The 19,327-nt window shown below is 42.5% G+C and overlaps 1 protein-coding gene across 4 annotated transcripts in view; it reads right to left on the bottom strand.

Moving 5' to 3' along the window:
* LOC128912844 (von Willebrand factor D and EGF domain-containing protein-like) overlaps positions 1-19,327 on the bottom strand; it is a 186,160-nt gene that overhangs the window by 148,096 nt on the left and 18,737 nt on the right. The gene's annotated exons all lie outside the window — the stretch shown is intronic.

The raw sequence follows: 19,327 nt of genomic DNA, 5'->3' as shown, positions 1-19,327 counted from the left end.
TCTGAATCAAACCCAGAAGCCTTAGCCCTTTAATATGGTCTCAGTCTAGCTTTAGGGATTGACATCTGAATTTCTCCTCCTCAGCAATCAAGTAACGTTTTGAGGTTCTAAAGCCTCGTGACCTTTGAAAATATGTGGGGTTTTAAATTTAGTTTACTATATGCACGAGCATTTTAATCATGATGTAAGTTGATGCTCAAGTATAAAGTGTACTTCTCATACTCTTAAATACATATTTACAATAATGAGAACAAGAAATGTTAAAAAGAGGAAAAAAAAAACGCTGAAAAAACAACGAAACACGGTTTTTAGAAACAAGCTCAAGTTAGGCTTGCAAATATTCCAGCCGCAGGTCAGACGCCTGAGAGCACGTACCCGTGAAGCCAAATACATCAGAGCTTCTGGGCATGCATCATGAAGTTTGAGTCAGAGCCCCTGCCCTTTGACGTATGTTTGTTTACACGCATGCCCTGTTTATTTTCATGCGTCTCTCGATTTTTTACGGAACGTTCAGTATTTTCTTATCCCTGAATAAAGAGAAGCCTCGCAGTGATTCTTTTAGAAGTTCTTTATTTTCAAAAAAACGATCATGTAGAAAAAAGGGCCTTTTCTCGGTTATCTTGGCCTTTTCTTCTATGAGGCAAAGTCCGTTTCCGCTGTGTTGGCACTGCGGAGTGGGTCACAGGAGGGGACCAAGCTGGAGTTGCTCTGCTGTAGGTACCAGCAACAGAAGGCTCAGCTAATTTCTTGCTGCAGTAATCTTTAATTGCTAATGATGATGTAAGAGGCAGCGAGCACATCGCAGGAATCGCACAACCTGGCTTCAGGAGTGAGCCTGGCAGTTGGCAAAATCACCTCTTTGTGCTGTAAATAGAGCTTATTTATGGGACACCGTTGACAGAGAATAAGACCCCTCCCCATAATGTCATTTCTCAAATGTCACTTTTCAGATTATAACTCTGCTTTAATATTACGCCCGTGGCACTCTGAAACAGATTTATCATTTTTATTTTATTGACAAGATACTCAGAAGGTCAAAGTCAATCCACTTATGGTACTATTTTTAAAGATTATTTTTATTGTGCCAAAGGCAAGGCAATGGTATACAAGACAAATGGGCACAAAATGTAGCGTAACAGAGCCTTTATTGCAATTTTCAGGGAACTAAACTGTCAAAGCACTAGTGCAATTCCAATGCAAAACTCAGCTGAATTAATACAATTGCCTTTTTAAATAAAAAAGGAGTGCCCTAAGCTTTTCTTTTCTCCAGGTAAGAGCCATTTTAGAGACGGAACATTTGGAAATACCGCAGCTCCAATTAAATCTGGGAGCTGATTCCCTCCCTCAGATGTCCTTTCTGGGGATTTGGGCCCAGCGGTGGGGACCACATGGAGACAGTCCTTTGCCAATTCCCGACCCAAGGGAATAAGTGACATTTCAGCAGACCAACTGTTTTAAGCAAATGAAAAGTTTACCCTGTATTTAAAACACATCAAAAATGCAGACCCTGGCTGATTCCTTCAATGTCACTCAGTGCTTCAGGAGTGTCAATGGGAAGAGGACTTTGGCTCGTGGTGTCTTCTGCTTGCCCTAACTCCCCCCTTTACGAACAAAAGAGTCTAAAAGCAAATGACTCTTCGCACAGTATTGCAACAGAAATCCTGCAAGAGCATTGTAATATAATTAATTGCATTCACTTTCTCAATAATAATAATATCAAACACTCCCTTTAAATGTAATTAATAACCTTCTGCTCGATATGTATTAGTTATAACCCAAATTCACACAACATGTTGTGGTCTTACCAATGATTAACTACTCTGTCTAAACAATGCAAATATGTTAGGCACTGAGACATGGCTAATTATTTTTCATCCTTTGCATAGTTTTGTTTGCAGTAGTTTAGAAAATGCTGTTTCGCATATTAACGTTAGAGAAGCTGAGCGCTGGGGATGGGGCTTGCAAAGGGTGGGGAGAGACTTGGGGGAGCACATGGAGGAGACACGTAAGGTCAGTAGGGAGAGGGGCGTTCACCCATTAAATTTAGCAGTATTTGGGACAAAAAGCCATGTGTTCACTCCCGAAAGAGCATATATATGAAACCCTGGCTCAAGCGGCCACCACTTCTAGAGGTGTATTTTATTCTGTATGAAACATCGGAATATGTTTATGTACCTGTGACGGGGTTTAGTTCTGCTGGCAGGCTGTCATCCGGGAGGCAGCACGGCAAATTGATCTGCTGTCAGCTCCCCTGGAGCCAGACTGACGGATTTTGTTCTCAGCCTGATGCAGATCAGACGGAACCACAGCTGAGTCGATGGCCGGCACAGAGCAGGAGGGAGAGGGAGCAAAAGCTCGCCCGGGTTTTGCAGCAGGCCATGAGCAAAACAATCCCTCGGTTATACGGTTTCCCTTGTAAAATGGTGCTTATTATGGCCTTGTGACAGAGTCATTGTAAACTTTAACATGTAAATTGCAGGCCGTAGTACAAGTTAATTACTACCACCTTTCCCACAGAAAGAAAGAAAGGCATCACTGTAGTCAGACTATGTTATGAAAATGTTATTGAAAAAAAGACCTAAGAAGATACAGTTGAGCTCTGTTGGTTGTTCACCTGAGGGATGCCCGCCTGTACCTGATGGTGGCTGCAGCTACACTCTAATCAGATGAAACCTTCCTCTTCATTTTTAATTCATGACAAAGTCAGATGCGGATGTCAAGCTTGTGTACAATGATGAAGTGCTCAATATCACAATTGTTCCCCCTATTGGGGGGAACGTAAAAGTCCACGACCATGTCTTGTACAGAGTTGCTGCTACTCTCTGGTGTGCAGGCTACGTTGCCTTTAAAAGGAAATATTTATTTCTTTACATATGAGAAACCTATACATTTAATTTAATCACCCAGCTTTATTCCTATAATTGCATTAAAACGGCTTATGAAAAAAATGCTGGCTTTTCAGGGAGCTGGATGCTCGTCATCATTACGACCATTCAGGGAGAAATTAAACCGTGCATTGAGCTTTTGCTGCTCTCGGTCCAGAGCACTGTGAGAGTTAAATGTTGTGCAGTAGCCAATGCTTTAGTCTCCTACAAAGAACTTCTTGAAACACCATCGCCCTCAGTAGAGGCAAGGAGTTCTTGCCAAGACATAAGGATTTTTTTGCTTCATGAGACTTTAAGCGTCTTTTTTTTTTTAAAACCCAACAATTTTCTATCAGTAACTTGCTGCAAAGAGACACTAAGCAGCTCCTTTTTGACACAGAAAGCAAACAAATAATAATACCTGTTGCCGCGGCTCAGTGAAAATGACATTTGAATAACTCTGGTGGCATGATAAAGCAAGTCGCGTGGGGAAAATCTGTCTCCATTGAAGCCATAAGGAAAGTTGCTGTTAGTGCCTGGAGGTCGAGATTCACCCGATGTTAATGTGTGAGAAGTTGTTATGTGCAGATGAAATGAGAGGCAGCCTTGGACTCACTGGGAAGAGAGCCTCCTGCAGAAGGCAGAAGCATCCAGAGATATCTGACGGACAATGAGCAGAAAGTGGATATCTGAACTGGTGTTTCATGCTGAAATACTGTTGTGGACCTGGGGTTTGGCACTCCAGTAAAGGGAATGTTGATGTGGCCATGACTGGAGGAAGACGTAGATCCTGGGGACAGCAGCCCCGAAGTCATTCTTGATGGGTTGCTCAATATTGTATTGGGGGGGACAGAGGCTCCACAAGGCTATGCCAGGGACCAGCCAAACAAGAGTCTGGAAAGGTGTTTTTGGGACTTTACTCTGGGATGTCACCAGCACAAGCCCACACATTTCACAACTTAAACATCCCCTGGCTGGAGCTTATTTCAAGCAGGTTGGTAGCTGGATGGTCTGCAAGCGGCTGAGCCACGCGTGCACTTCTTGGGCAGTGGCCCTGGTGGAAAAGATGCTGCTGTGGGGACCACCAGACATTTGTTAAGGGTCCATCCATCCCAGCTGATGCTCATGGCCATGAGTGGAAGCACTAGACATGTCAGGGAGGGACGCCAGGAAAATTGGAGCGGCAGGCTGAAAACTTGAAAGGAAATAACTGGCTAAAAATTTGGTTTTATTTCTAAAGGCAGGGGAGTGTGGGTGTGACAGAGTTACCTGTCGCTCTTGCTCCCAGTAAATATCAGTGGCTTACATGGAGGAAGGTTTAAGAAGCTGTGAGATTTTGTTTGTTTGCTTTGAACAGCGGCTGCAAATCAAATAATATCAATAGGTGATGGCAGCTAGAAAAACCTGAAAGAAATATAGTCCACAAGCCCACGGTGCATGTTTGTTTTCGGCAAAGCGGTGCCAGCCACACAATATATTTAAAGGGCATTCTAAAGCTCTGGGAAATAGCTGGCAGATCGCAAACTAATTTTTATGTGGAGGGTGAATGAAAACCCGGCGACCGATCCCAGTAATACCAACCAACAGCACGTTGGTGATGTGCTGTGATTGTTCTGTGTCCAGGAAAGAGATATTCCCAGATGCAGGTTTCTTTCTCGCCGTCGTCCCCCACATTGTGGGAGCCCAGCTGGAGCTTCCCCCAAAACCGCAGCGAGCCCCGGCGCTGGGGGAGCGGGGCTGCCCACCGGCTTTCACATGGCTTCGCTCAAAGGCAGAGAGAGGAGGTACTGGGGAGCTTTTGAAGTATGACATTTGAAAATACGCACACATAGGTGCATATGTAAGGTATATGAATGTCTATACATCTCTATATTCCAAATTATCTATGAGAATATTCGTATCTTTGACATCAGTACGATACACAGTAAATTTTTCAAGTTCCTCCCTGGCAGATGTTCAGCTTTCTGCTTTTTGTTTCTTCCAATCCATAGCGGAACAAAACATTTTCCAGAGTGCTTGGATTTCTCTTCATGGGAAAATTATGAAAGATTTTCATTTGGAAAAATCAGTCCAAAATGCCTAGGCTGTTAAGCCGTAACTCCAAATTAGTTGCAGACAAAGGATGAGATCGCTTTCTTCTCTTTCTGTTTTAGAGACAGAAGGAAAGCTTTTCATCACCAGCCACTTCCATGCCCGGTGGCTGTATTTCACTGATGCAGCAAAGCTCAGGTGAAAGCCTCTGAAGCTTTCAGTGCGTCGGTGCCATCCATTTCCCCTATTATGATTTACCATATATTGAAAGAGAGGGTAGAAAAGGAAGGCAGATCTTGGGAAAGGGAAATTCTTTCCAAGCTCTTAATGGTTGTGTTCAAAATAACAGTAGAAGGCTCTGATCTGACAACATTTAAAGAATCTCTTTTGGGTGATGCAAGTTCCAGATGAACAGTAATTATTACTAGATAAGGCATTTATAGCTAAGAAACATCTGACAGTTTATTACAGATGAAAGTTGCTGCCTTATTTCACCAATGTTTGCTAAGATTTTAATGCAATTATTCTGCATGCTGATGACAAAAATTTTATTCCTAATAATATTCAGAGGCAGAATTTTTTTGTGAATGTGAAAGCGATCACTACATGAAAATGCTTGAACTGTGCATGCTCCTCTGGCAGGTAAAATATAATAATTTTATAAAAAACCTTGAGAGCTAATAAACAAAGCTATTTTTCAGATAATTCAGAAACAGCAGAACCTCCGACTGAACTGAAACGATAAGGAAGCACATTGTATAAACACCACATACTCATAATGGCCAGGTCTTGAACAAGTCATAAGGCATTCATAAGACAAAATTGATAGAGATAAATGAACCATTGTGCAAAATGTGTGTAATTATAGAAAATTTGACCCAGGAAGAGGCTGAGCACCCACTGAAAAGAATAAGATATTTTTCACACATATTATTTGTACTGAATAACAGACAGAATTAAAAAGAAGAAAAATCAGGCCAAGCAGGAACATAGTTTTCTAGGAGTCTGATGCTTAACGTTTCCCCTTAGATATTACACTGTTTTGAAAATAAGGCATCTTCTGGTAACCCAGGGAACTCAGCATACAATTAGAGAGTTTTTCACACGTCTGTCCTACAGAGTAAGCAGTCTTCTTTCAAGGCGGGCTTTAAACTGTTCAGCTCTAGGGATCTGCTATGTTGGAAACAAAATGTATCCTGCAATACATCCTCCTGCAGTGCCCGAGTGTGGCCCGAGCACCAATGACAGAGGCAGCGATGTGTGAAGAGATCCCTTTCCTTCTCCCATCAGTCCCACGGATGCCACCCTTGATATTCTGTACTTACAGTATACGTCACTGCAACTCTTACTAGAGATTGCTCCCATCAGACAGGATTAGTGAGTTTATTGCTTAATTCTTAGGGAATTCTTTTTTTCTGCACAAAGGCGACAGCACGGGGCCCTGAGAGAAAGTGTAGTTGAAAAAAATCTTCCCACAATCTCAAGATGTAGTCTGTATGATGCATCTGAGTTTCATTTGCCTGGGAACAAGGTCACTTATCATCCTGGTCTTCTATGAACTAAAGCGATATGCTATTGACGAGCCAAGGGCCAACATTTGGTTCCAGAGAAAAAGATTATTTATTCATGTTAGTATCTCTCATCTTGGCTTGCATTTCTATTTTTAACTTGTGGTTTAGGAAGGAGGAATTGATTATATGAAACGCCCCTGCTAGTCTGTGTTTCCCCTGAATGCCTTGCAGAATAATGCACTACGTACAGCTCGCAGGGAAGTACGCGGACAGAGGCAGCCGTGCATTTTGCAAAGGGCCATAAGAGGTGTCAAGAGAGGGTTGACAAAGCAGGTGACAGCAAGAGGTCCCTGCAAGAAGCATGAGCAAAGTCTGAGGAACTTCTGGGCAGTTTGGAGCATTGTCACAGGCGATGTGCCGAAAAGCACTTTTTTCAGTGTTTCATAAATCGAGAGGATGAAGGAACCAATTATTTATTTTCCGTGACAACAATGCGGGCGTGGCCAACTGACCTGGATGAGCCAAGAAATTTCCAGCTGAAGTGTTGTCCTTTAAAATGTTTTGGTCTCCAGGACTCGCTATCTGCCATCTTTTGTCTGTGTGAAAATTGCTCACGAATAGCGTGGTGGGCACAAGAGGGACGACACATGATCACACGGATAAGAAGCAAAGGGCAGGTGGACAGGGCAGGCGAAGTCTGTAATTCTCCTGCTTTGCGAAATATAGACTCGTCTATTGAACGCGCCAGTGAGAAAAAGCAACAAAGCCAAATTGTGTCAATGACTCTATTAAATTTTACCAAGCCTCATCCTCGCTAATTCTGATTTGGCTTTGGAGCCAGGAAGGCTGAGCATCTGAATATAGAAATCACTTACAATTGCTGTGTCAGAAGAGAATTAAAAACCTCATAAATTTCCTCAAGTTATCTTTAAGTTAATGATGATGCCTTTAAGGACTTCTGAACAATCAATAAAAAGAAAATTATAATTATTGTTATTGATTGGTCTATTTTGCTCTCATCCCTCAGAATGAAAAAGTGAAACTAAATGAAAAGGTTCTTTCTTACCTCCTAATCTCAGTTGAACATACACTTGAAAATGTAGCTTTCCTAAATAGCGGTAGCAAAGACAAACTCACATGTTTTGATTTTAGAACCCACTGGGCTCTATTCAGATGGAAATTTGATTTCCATGGTTTACCCCTTTGAGAGCTGGAGCTGTTTCCATGCCTCGACTGCCACACAGGCTAATTACAATTTGCGAGCCGCACATTTTCCAGACTGCTCCCATGGCAAAAGCTGAGTTTTGGCCACAATTCCCCCCACTCCTTCAATTTAATTCTGTATGTGGATGATATAGCGTTGGGGAAAGTGTCACCACTAACTTATTGTCAGTGCATCCAGGATGCAGCACAGACTGGCAGAAAGATAAGGGGACTCCGACCGAAGGCAGCTTAGCGCTGCCAAACGCCAGATTCACGCGTGTGTCCTGGGTGTGATTTAGTTCCTAATGCATGCAGGGTGACGAGGCAATTTTTCCTGCTATTGTTTTGCTATTATTCATCGCTATTATTCATTCCATTCATTGGCACAATAGCGGTTTCGGCAGTCACACACTCCGCACATGTTTATAATGGGTTTTTCTGTCAGGGCTTTGACATTTAGGAAGAATTTTTTCGTTTGCTCTCGCCTTTGGAGTAAGGCTTTATTTGTTACCATTCTGCAGCAATGTACATGGACATGCTCCACTTCCCAACTAATGCACAAACCTGGAAGGAATTCACCACCTTCCCACCAAAATTAAGGTCTTCTTTGACCCTGTCCTTCACCCTCTCATAGGCTGCTCACTCTTCGAAACTTGGAGAGAGTCGACGCAAAACAGGCTCGAGCACAGAGCAGCCCCTGCTGCTGATGCAAAAGCCCTGCTCATGCATTGTAGCACTTTGGATGGATTTAAAAATATTAAAATAAAAGGTCAGGAGCTAGAAATAGCCGTCGGTCTGCCTGGCCAGAGTCATAAGACAAAGCTGTGTACTCCCAACTGTGGAAGTACGACATTAAGTCTAATAGATTTCCAGAAATCAAGTTTATCAGCAATCCTCGCTGCTTGTTTCTTCAACATCTCAAAGACATGGTTTCTGTACATATAGTCATAATTATCTTCAAAATTATAATGCATTAGCACCTTCCTCCTATAGAAACAGGACGGTCGCAGTTCCAGCCAGCAGTTTCCCTCAGCCATGGTGATATTTCAGGGGAATCTCATATCTTTGGTTGTGAAAAATGCCACCCATTGTGCATCCAGCACTTGAATGAGATCTGTTGGTGCCTATTCATGCCATGAAAGAGCAAGGCTTTCAGTACCTATACATGAAAATCTCCAGACAAATGCATTTACTGCCTTTGTTTAGAGGAATTTAGCCACCATTCACTGTTCTAACAGGTATTAGTTTTCCTTTTTAGGGTCATCTCTTCTTTGGTTTCTCCTCAGATCTCTGCTTATTTACCAGGAGTAGTAGAAGCATTCGTAAAAATAGTAGGGTTCCAGGAATCTATAAGGACTTCAGCTAGAAGCTACTTTTTGATGTAAAAGAAAATCTAGTTCAGCTGGTATCAGCTGAGTCTTCATTACCTTTACAGCTGCTACCTGGGCAATATTTGAAGATGTAATTACCATAATAAGAAAAAAATCTCCATAATTATATGTGCGTAAAGCAAAATGCCTTTCTCTGGCCATCCAGCTGAAGCTGCAGGTACAGATACGCACGCTTACGGAGGACACAGGGGATTAGGGCGGCATAGGAATAAACACGAGACAATTGTTGCTCCATATGGTGCATAGTATAGGCAGATGTGTTTTGATCAGGATCAGCCGTGCAGAAGGTAAACCGACTGATTTTTTTTCTCGTTTACACCGAACTAACTTTGATCACAGTGCAGGTTTGCGTGTTTTAAAATTTATGCTCACTTAAAACCGACTCCAAATGTGCTGGGGTGATTTGTGTCCTCAGAAGGTCTTCTGAGCCGGGGAGCTCCGTGTCCTGGTGGCTGGCCAGGCTGCGTGTGGGGTTTCCCACGCAGGGATGGGTTGGGTTGGGGTGGGATGGGTATTTCCTCCACCACAGTCAATGTGGTGCCAGTGTTTTTTACAGGAGGTATAGCCCTGGCACTTCCTAGTTCGTTAGAAGGTAAATAAAAGAAAATCAGATTGCTCGATGGAGTACTCTTGGCGGGAACCACTGTCTTCCTTTCTTAGACACTGACAATGCAGTATAGTTTCTTCTCACCAGACAAGATGAATCCTCGTAATTTTTTATTTCCATAGAGCCATTTCCATGCTGAGCTTTCAGTTCTACTCCTCCACCTCCTTCTTGCCTGATAACAGTGAGAGTAGGCTTCTAGCTTATAAAATAAAGCTATACCTTTTATTGAAAAAGATGGCTTAAAAAAAACAGCATTCCCGAAGGAGGAAATAGCCAGAGCCAGAGCTATTTCTTTTGATAGGGAATAACATCTGTGTATCACCATCTATGGGTAAAACAAGGTGATTATATGCAGACATGCACTATTTCAGGTTTTCGTCCATCTTTCTGTTATCAAAAACAGACTCGATTTTGCATTCTTACTTGGTAATTGGCTAATAACTGTAATTTTCATCTTAAGAAGATAGGCTAGAAACCACTATTCAGAAAAGCCCTACAACATAACAATTGATCAATTCTTCATTACACTTGATGCATTCAGTTTACCACAGTCATTTCATTTGCAATTTGAGCTGAAAAAACCAACAGCAAAAATCTACTCAAGCAATTTCAGATTGGAAAGCCATAACACAAATTAGTACACAAAGAAACAGCAGGCAATCAATTTATCATTTGCTACTTTATTCTTTAGCAATTTGCAGTCATTGTGGAGTTGCTTTTGAAACTTGTAAAATTTGATTACGTGAAACCTGGTGAATGTCAGGCTTTGGTCATTTCTGTGTTGTGTTTTATGAGTTGTTTAGAGAACAGAGAGTTTGTATAGGTAGATCCGTCTGGCATCTGCTAATATCCTGCAGAAGCACACACACCTAAAACAGCGTGGAAGCCCTGGCAGCTCTACTTCTGTTCTTTTCTACTATTAACCCAGTTCACAGAAGGTTTAGCTCCCATGAAAGCAGGTATATGCCACTTCAAAAGACACACTGTGGACCTACATCTCCAAACAAGTGTTAAGTGTCAGCTGTGGGCCCACATGCGAGGCTGACTATTGTATCTCCTACGGTATCCACCATGTGGTTGGAATATTACAGGAATGTAACGATGATTTTAACCCCGCAGCTTGAGTAACACGCCTGTCAGGCCGTTAATAAAAAGGGGTTTGCCTGTGATAGACTGAGAGGTGGTGGTGCCACATGCTGCTGTGCAGACCTTACACCTATTCACATTTATTCATAGGTGACCTCAAGAGGGCTTTCTATTTTTTATCCCCCACAATGTTCGTCTTTCTGCATTCAGAAATGAGGATCCCATTAACCTTTTTTAGCCTTGATGTCGAATTGAGTTGTATAAATATTGTTTGCAAGCATTGGATATCCTCACTGCTCGGAGAACAGTCTGCAGAATAGACCCGCTGGGAGAGCAATGAAAGGCAAAGAAAGAGGCAAGAGGAAGGGGAGTGACTTGGGGGAATCTTCTGCTGATTTGGGCTCCGCTGGCCAATTTGGAGATGGATGGTTTTCCCTGACTTGAAACCAGGTCTACCATGTGCTGATGCAATGGCCTGAGCACTTGGGTATTCCATGGCAGATTCCGCTCCCACTGAAACTGCTCCCTTTTCTATAGTTTTGTTAACTATATATTGTTAACTACAAATAAGAACATGCCAACTTTGCCAGATTCAAAGCTGTTTCCCTTCCTTTTAATTTTCTTTGCACTAATGCATACTCTATTATGTTTATAAAATGCATAATTTCATCACGAAGATCTACAGGTCTGATACCAAAATCTTCTGCTGCCTCGTGATATCCCTGTGGAGCAGAAACCAGGGAGAGGGTTATTATTGCCCCAGCCTCCGCTTATTTGCTATAATGAGACAGAAAACGTCTCCTTTTTTTTTCTAGGCAAGAGAGTTTCTGACAGAAGCACTTAGGTGTGGGAGAGGTTTCACAATGAGACTTCTGAAGTGGTTGAGATAGATGCGAAGTCCCTAAAGGACAAGGCTGTCACTTGCTCCAGTCTCACTGTGGGAATTTAGGCATCTCCCTGCTCAGCCTCCCGGTTGTGATGGCTCCTGCCCTCCTGCCTTGCTGGTCCGCATGCTGTGCGGCAAAGAAAATTGTTCCTCATGGACTACCAAAGCTGAACTGCTTTGGATAAGTGCATTCACTTGTTTTAGAGGTGTGCCAGCTACTTTATTCTGCTCTGCAGTATGAGTAAACGTCCTTGCTGGACTCTCACTCTCACCCCGTGTTGTTTAAGCAACCTTCACACTTAAAATTGCATTTCTTGTCAATAAGGTTCAGCGACAAAGAATGGTCAAAAATAGCATCACCATGCCTCTCAAAGAATTTCCCAACCTGCCTGATTCTTAATTCTATTTCTTGTGAAAAATTGATGTTGAATTGCTTTTTTGCTTTTTTGGTTAGAGTTTGAGTTGGTTTTTTTGGAGTCTTTTTCAGACTAGACCAATTCTGCTGATGATCATGTTTGGCATGTTTCAGTCTCAGCAGTCCAAAAATCAGCTTTTCATCAACAGAACTGTGCAGCACAAGGCTTATTGTCTCTCATTCAAAGCACGTCACAGGCAGGTCTGTGTTTCTGTTTGATGAACACCAAAAGACCCAGCGTTCAGGCCTGCCAAGGTGAATCACGCTGGGATGGCAAGACCTAAATCACGCTGGTGTTGCGGGACCAAGATGCAGCTATTTTTCCCTTTTTCACTTCAGCCCCCACCGTTTACCCATCTACCTCCAACTTACCCTTTTGGCAGGAACCGCAACTGTCTATTTTACCCCACATATTACTTTCAAATGCTGTGTGAAAGAAAAGCCAGGGTCCAAATTTACTGTGAAGATCTTTGCTAGCTATTTTTTAGCCTCTCATTCCTTCTCTGTCATGCCACTGTAAAATCGTAGGCTAAGGACCAGCTTCGTTTCATCCTTTCTATTATTTGCTGAAATAAGTGTCTAGTGTAAAGGAAAGCACTAAAATCTAGGTTATTTCCTTACAGAACATGTAGATTCAGCAACATGGCTCAATATTAATAACAACTGAATGGCTAAATCCCTGCAAACTGGGATAAAAGTTTGCTCCTAGGGATCCAGCAAACACACTTAAACCATTGAATTATCTTAATTCTAAAATAGCCTTCCAGCAGTACCACGGGGCCAGGCTACACTTTGGGTTATTTTGCTGTATCTGGAATTTTGAGGCTATTCCAGGGACAGACAGGCACAATGAAACACAGAGTTGGCCAAACATGTGAAGACTTGAGGTATAAAAGGATTAACAGATGCTAATGTTCTACATTTTTCTGCTGCAATAATGTAAGTACAGACAGCACCCAGAGCAAAGCAGAAAGGAAAAGATTGCATGTAGGAGGGACAGAAAGGCCCAGCTATAATACTGTGCTGTAGTAAATTTTGAAAAAGGCAACTGTTGAACAGATGTTACTGGCACATGGAAAATCTAGTGAGTAAAGGATTTGCAATTCACCGGTCCAGTGAGGAAAAGTGACTTATTTCAATCTAAAATGAAGCCTTGCGATTTTTCCAGAGAAACAGAATCTCTAAAATCACAAAGAAAGACTGATAGTGATTGAAGGTCGGACTAAAGTCCTCTTCAACCTGAAATTAAATATCTTGGAAGCAGGACACATTGAGTCATTTCATTTGCAAAGACATTGATAGGAAATATTTAAACTTTTAGAAAAATATGACTTTTTTTTTCTAGGCCAAATAGTTTGTCATGTTCAAAATGAAATGACGGTAGATCTTGCTGATGTAGAGAAAAGTGTTGCCAATGCCACTTTAACCCGAAATGCGGTCCTGAGGGCGCTCATATCATTGGGTTTTCTCCAAGGAGCACATTCTCTGCTTTCGTTTTCCCTATCTCAACTGCCTTCATGCACATGAACTGCTCCGTATGACAAGCCCTTATTTTTTATTGTTTTTATTCTGCCTGCAGGACAGCCAGATCCAAAACACAGGTCTCCTGCAAGGCCCCCTTCACATTAAAAGCTGGATGTTACACGGCTCCTGTTGCTCTGGTGTCAGGAAAGCAATGCATGCACACAGCATAAATATATAGGAGAATGAAGCGTGTCTCGGCATGGCACTCACCCCAAGCCTGATTCCCCAGTGTAAAGAGAGCGCAGAGGCATTTTGGCATGAGCAGTGCTGAAAAGACGGTCAACCTCCTGCTTTTCATGGTAATCCTTCTTATCTCTAAACTATTGCTACAGCATCTGCATGGGAATGTGAGGCAGGGAGACCACTTCGGTGTCTTGATGGTCCTTCTGTAATAGAGGTGTTTCCCTGTCCTCTACCTCAAGAAAGGATGTCTAATTCTGATTTATCTCCCATACTGTAGTGATCAGCCACATAAGTGAGTGAGTCCCCGAGCTATGCATCCGAAACACTCTGGATTCATGTCACCTGCAATATTTTTACATATTTCTTCAACAACAAGACACAGTCTTCATCTTCATCTGTCCTGAGAGACAGCTGCCCTTCCTAAATTTTGCATCCTTTTATGTCGCAATTCTTCTTAGCCGTGATGCAAATTTTTTCAAGTTTCCAGCAAGACTGATCTGTCATTAGGGTCTCAATCGCTGATATGGATAATACAGTGTAGGTCTGAATTGAAGTGGTCATCTGAAACAGTTAATTTCCGTATTTCTCTCAAACTCATTACTTGATATTTGTTACTTATTCATTATGACTCCTTGACTACAAAGAGGACATCAAAGCTGAATACATCTCTTTAATCAGGGACCAAAAACATTATCACTCTGATCATAGGATTGCAGCTTTCATATTTTCTTCTCAGACCTATTCTTGGAATGTGTCCCATCATTAAAAATCCTCTTCTAAGGTAGGAAAAATGACCTTTTCTCTTTCAAGGCAAACCTTTTCTTAAGATCGTCCCTGGACTTCATGGGCACACACCAAGAATGACATAGATTTTTATACAGACTGAATCTTATTTGCGATAATAATTTGCAGTAATTTTGCATAGCCAAAACCCTTTCAAAGATTTCTTACAGCAGCAGGTTATTTTGTGATTTCATGAGAAATGGCAGACCATCCCTTTGCAAAAGGCTTTGCAAATAATCATTAAGCTGAGTCTTCTTTCCTATGAGAATAGGATGTAAAGAACTGAGATGTGATCGCATTTGCGTGTGCATATGGTATCTGTGGAGACAGTGGAAGAGTCTGCTTTTCAGCCTTTTTATAAAAAAGGTAGATATATGTACAATAGCTAAAATAAGAGTTGATTTTTTTCTGCCAGACCAAGTAAGACTTGGAGCGGTAAACAAACAAGGCTCAGATTAAAGAGAATAAACAACACAATTAATCATTTCTTCTGGCCCAAGTGAAATGAACACTACAGCTGAGTTAGCCCCTCTTACACTGACAGGGGAAACAAACCCTATCTATGAGACAAACCCCTGCTAGAAAGAGAAAGAGAGAAATACATCGGGGAAAACAGGCTGCCTGTCGCTGCTGTCCTGAGGTCTGGCCTGGGCCAGGAGCAAGGAACCGTAAGACGCTTGGGCAATGCAATGGAAAGTCAAAGCAAACAGGGCAGGAAAGGACTGGGGAAGGTCATGTAATCCACCCACATTCGACACACACCACGGATTATACACTACCCCATTTTCCACATGTGAGATAACATTTGTGACCTTTAGAGGCGTTACCGTCACTTGGTCTGTGCTCTTAGCAGTCTATTGCTTTGAAGCAGAATGTATCTTTCTGAGCAGTTCCCAGAAATTCCCTATAAACTTTGCAAATTCTTTTGCTCCGGGCTTCAGGGGCTGCCCCAGGGGAATATCTGCAGGGTCCCTCTGAGGAGAGGGCTCCGAGCTGTCCCCTGTTGCTCACCAGCACGTTGGGGTTTGTTCACACCCTTGTCTCTTTAGGGCTTGGCATGGATGTTACATGCTTGTTTTACTTTCCGTCTGCTAACAACTTGCCCCTGAGTATTTGGAATCAGTATAAAGTGAATAGAGTGAGACACCATATGTTAATTCCAGTATGCTTTTTGGCCGATAAAAGTGAAAAGTATAAGCTCTTTGTGAGATTATTGCATATAAACGAGCTAAGGCAATTGCACGGATAAGCTAGAAAAGCAGTAGCTTTACCCATTAAGATTTTATCTAAATAATCCAAGTGTTATGAAGGAGGAAAAAAATAAGTAGAAGATTGGGCAGCAAGATCAAACTACCTAAAAATCTGATCTCTCATCATGCAGAGATTTCGAACGTTAAACTTTTTAGTATGTCTAAGAGATGCTTAGTGTGTGGTGGTGCATCAGAACTGTTACTTACTCTCTTGCTGCTGCGGATGTGTATATTCCGCTACTGCACATATTTCTCAGGCAAACAAATATAAGCGGCAAGGGAAAGGATGTTGTTCCTTGATGCAGTTGTTGTCTTGACACTTTGTACTATGAAATAAACTCCAAATTTCCCAATAGAAAGAGGCAGAAATTATGAAGAATAAGATTGACTGAAATGGATGAGAGTGCTTAAAAAATGTTAGCTGGTATTGATGTTTTGGAGAAAAAAAAATACTCCGAGAACGCTGCCCCGAGGAGGTGATTGATACGGCTGCCACGGGGGCCTGTGTCACGCCGGATAAGTCACTCCAGCCGTGTCAGGGGTGATCATTACTTTTATGCTCTTTGTTTTCTGGGTGCCTGACTGACGACCCCAGTATGCAGAAATATGAGGCACTTAAAGCTTAGCTGCTACCGAAATCTCGATGTCGGAGCTGGCTGCGAGCTTTCTGATGAAAGGTTTTTCTGTTGGAAAATGTTGACTTGCCACAGCTGAGATTTTCACAGAAGCGTGTTTTTCTGTTGAAGTTATCATTGTGTGATTTTTAGTATGGAATTGCTGCAGGAAAAAAAAAAAAGGAGGGGTGGGGGAGAAAAGAAAAGGGAGGAAGCTTTGGAATAATCAAAGCACATGAGAGACCACAAAATGAGAGGCTCGGGCTCTGCTCTGAGTCTGCCTGAGCAAAACTTCCCAAATTGTTGCTGTTATCTCCTGGGCCGATGGCTTTCAGGGGATTGGTGGGGGGAGAGGGGATGGAGGAGAGGATCTTTCTGCCTTTCCTTCTCTTCCTAAGTGCTTTTACTAAATATTTCAAAGGGGTTTTGTTTCATTTCAGTGTGAAAGAGTGAAAAAAAAGTCTCTGTACTTCTCGTGGAAGGGGAGAGCAGCTCCATGCCTGGCTTCCCTTTGGGCAGCTCTGGGTTCAGAGATCAGACACCTCGGCAGCTGGGACACTTTTAGCCCCGTTTCCCTGACTCTGAAACCATTAACTCGTTGACCTGAAGATGCTGGTGAAGTCAGGATACATGACACCTCGGGCTCACCTTTTACTCACTAGGCCAGCAATGCTGCCAGAGAAGGCAGTTGGCTCATACAGTGCAATTAGTTCTTTCCCATCACCTTATTTTCCCCTTTTCTGAGGCAGGACTTAATATTGCTAAGCCACCCGTCTGTGGGGCTTGCTTATCCCCTGCTCAGCTCCAGGTGAAAGAGGGCTCGTGGACACCGATCTCCCCAGACGAGGTGTCCCACCGCTTAACTCTCTCATGGTAATAAAGCGTCCAGCCTTGCCCTGTGCCGAGGTCAGGTTGGTCTCCCTCTTTCTCTGCCATCCCTGGATATAGGGAATAACCGACTGCTGCCTTCTCCACTCCCCATGTTAGAAGACTAAACGCAACCCCTTTCAGTGCTCTCTTCCGTAAGATAAGCCTATTTCTTTTAACTTTCCTTGCAGGTCACATTTCCAGGCCCCTTGTTAGCTTTGCTGCTCCCTTTTTGAACTCCCCCTAATCTGTCCAGCTTTATTTAAGTGAGATGATCAAAATTAGACATAGGACTCCAGCTGTGGCCTTTCAAGTCCAAGTGCACAGGCCTAATGAGTTGCTGTGCTTTATGCGCACTACCCTCAGTAACAAATTTTATTCTTGTTAATTTTTCCTAATAACTCTGCGAGTTGCAAGTCATTAGGAACCTGCATAGAAGGTAGTCTGGTTGGTTTGTAGGTTCTCAAATCACGCTTTCTTCACTTTTTGTCGTGAAGTACTGAATTTGTGCTTCTGCCTTTGTCCCTCTTAGGATCTCAGAGATTCTCCATAAGTTTTTGAAGATAATTTTTAATTATTCAAAAAATGATTTGGCTATTACGCAAGATGGATTCAGCAGTTATTAGCAACCTGGATATGACCATTTTTAGCTGTCTCTCTCTTCTTTTTGTGCCTTGTGTTCCTATTACAGTCTTGAAATTAACTCTGCTAAATATCTGATTGTAATTAAATTTCTCTGAGAAGGCGGAAGCAACAAAGACTTCGAATGCATCTGTATTCCCTATGTCATTTTACCTGCTTTCCTTCCCTGTTAATGGACCTGCGCTACTTTCCTTTGCCCTGATAACATTAATAATATTTGCCCTTCACCCCACAAAGGCCGTGAAAGTAAATTAATGGCGGCACATTAAGCACCTAGTTACTATAATAAAGAAGGAAAAAGACCATCAGGAAATGAATGGCACTTCCAAGATGGTTTTTGCTACTTTGTGGCATACACGCATTAGAGCCACGTGCTCACAAATAAGAATTACATGAAATAATGGCTCAGTGCTCGGTAATGGAGTGCCATCTATCCTGGGCACTGAAGGACGCGCCAGTCCTCAAGCAAATCAGTGTGTGGTCATGCCACAGAGACTGGGTTAGATTTTGCGAGCACAAGGAGCAAATTAAGGCAGCACAAACAGCCTTAGCTCTGGGGTTTCCTGGTTTGTTAGCGCTTCCCGCCACAACTTAGTGTGTCGATAGATGAAAGGTGAAATATAGTGTCTGATGACTTCGTGATTGTACCAGACAGGCTTGCTGTCTTCTGGAAACACTTAGAGATGGTAACTGTGACTGGCACAGCTTTTTGTGAGCGTACGCAATGATGTAAATTGCCCATGGAAATTATTCTGAAGTGAAATCAGGCCTCAAGCTGAAACAGTGCCGCAAGAAACTGAACTAGCACCATGAAGGTGGCTAGCAAAGGTGATGTTTGCAAGGTTTCTGTTCCCCCAGCGTATGTGCTTGAGATTGCTGGGGACCAAATGACAGCCTGGCACGAAGTGACCCACAGCAGCCTCTGCACCAAACTGCAGAAGTTTCTAATGACTTTTTATGGATCATTTCTTCCTTGGAGAGCACTACGGTGCTGATAACCCTCGTTGCCCTGTGGCTCGTGTGACCAGTTATTCTGTGACTTGCATCTAGCATTCTTCTACTCAGAGGGAACAATTTAAAGTACACTGTGTTGTCTTTGTAGTAACCAAGATTTCCTACAAAAATGATTCTTACCTGGTGGCATGTAGCCAAATTAAGACCTTATTTCCTGCTGACGAGATGTGAACAATCACCAGAGTGGGTCCAGAGCTGGCCCCTGTTTTCTCTCAAATAATCTTATTTTTTTTTAATTCCTGTTGTCCAATCTGGCTGCTGGGGATTTTACTCACAGGCTGTCATCTGACCTCTCTGCCCACGACTGTAAAATTAATTAAACATGCCTCTCTCTGTGCGTGCTCGCTAAACAGACTGTCCATTCCAGCACTAGTTAGTACAGCATTTGCATCAATATTAGCAGGAAATATCTAAATACAGGGCATGAAAATTTTGCACTCTGCCTGCTGTACAAAT

The sequence above is a fragment of the Rissa tridactyla genome, chromosome 7 (assembly GCF_028500815.1).
Source record: "Rissa tridactyla isolate bRisTri1 chromosome 7, bRisTri1.patW.cur.20221130, whole genome shotgun sequence".
In the NCBI taxonomy this organism is placed as follows: domain Eukaryota; kingdom Metazoa; phylum Chordata; class Aves; order Charadriiformes; family Laridae; genus Rissa; species Rissa tridactyla.
Note: the sequence above shows the minus strand (reverse complement) of the source record. Positions and strands in the feature narration are given on the sequence as shown.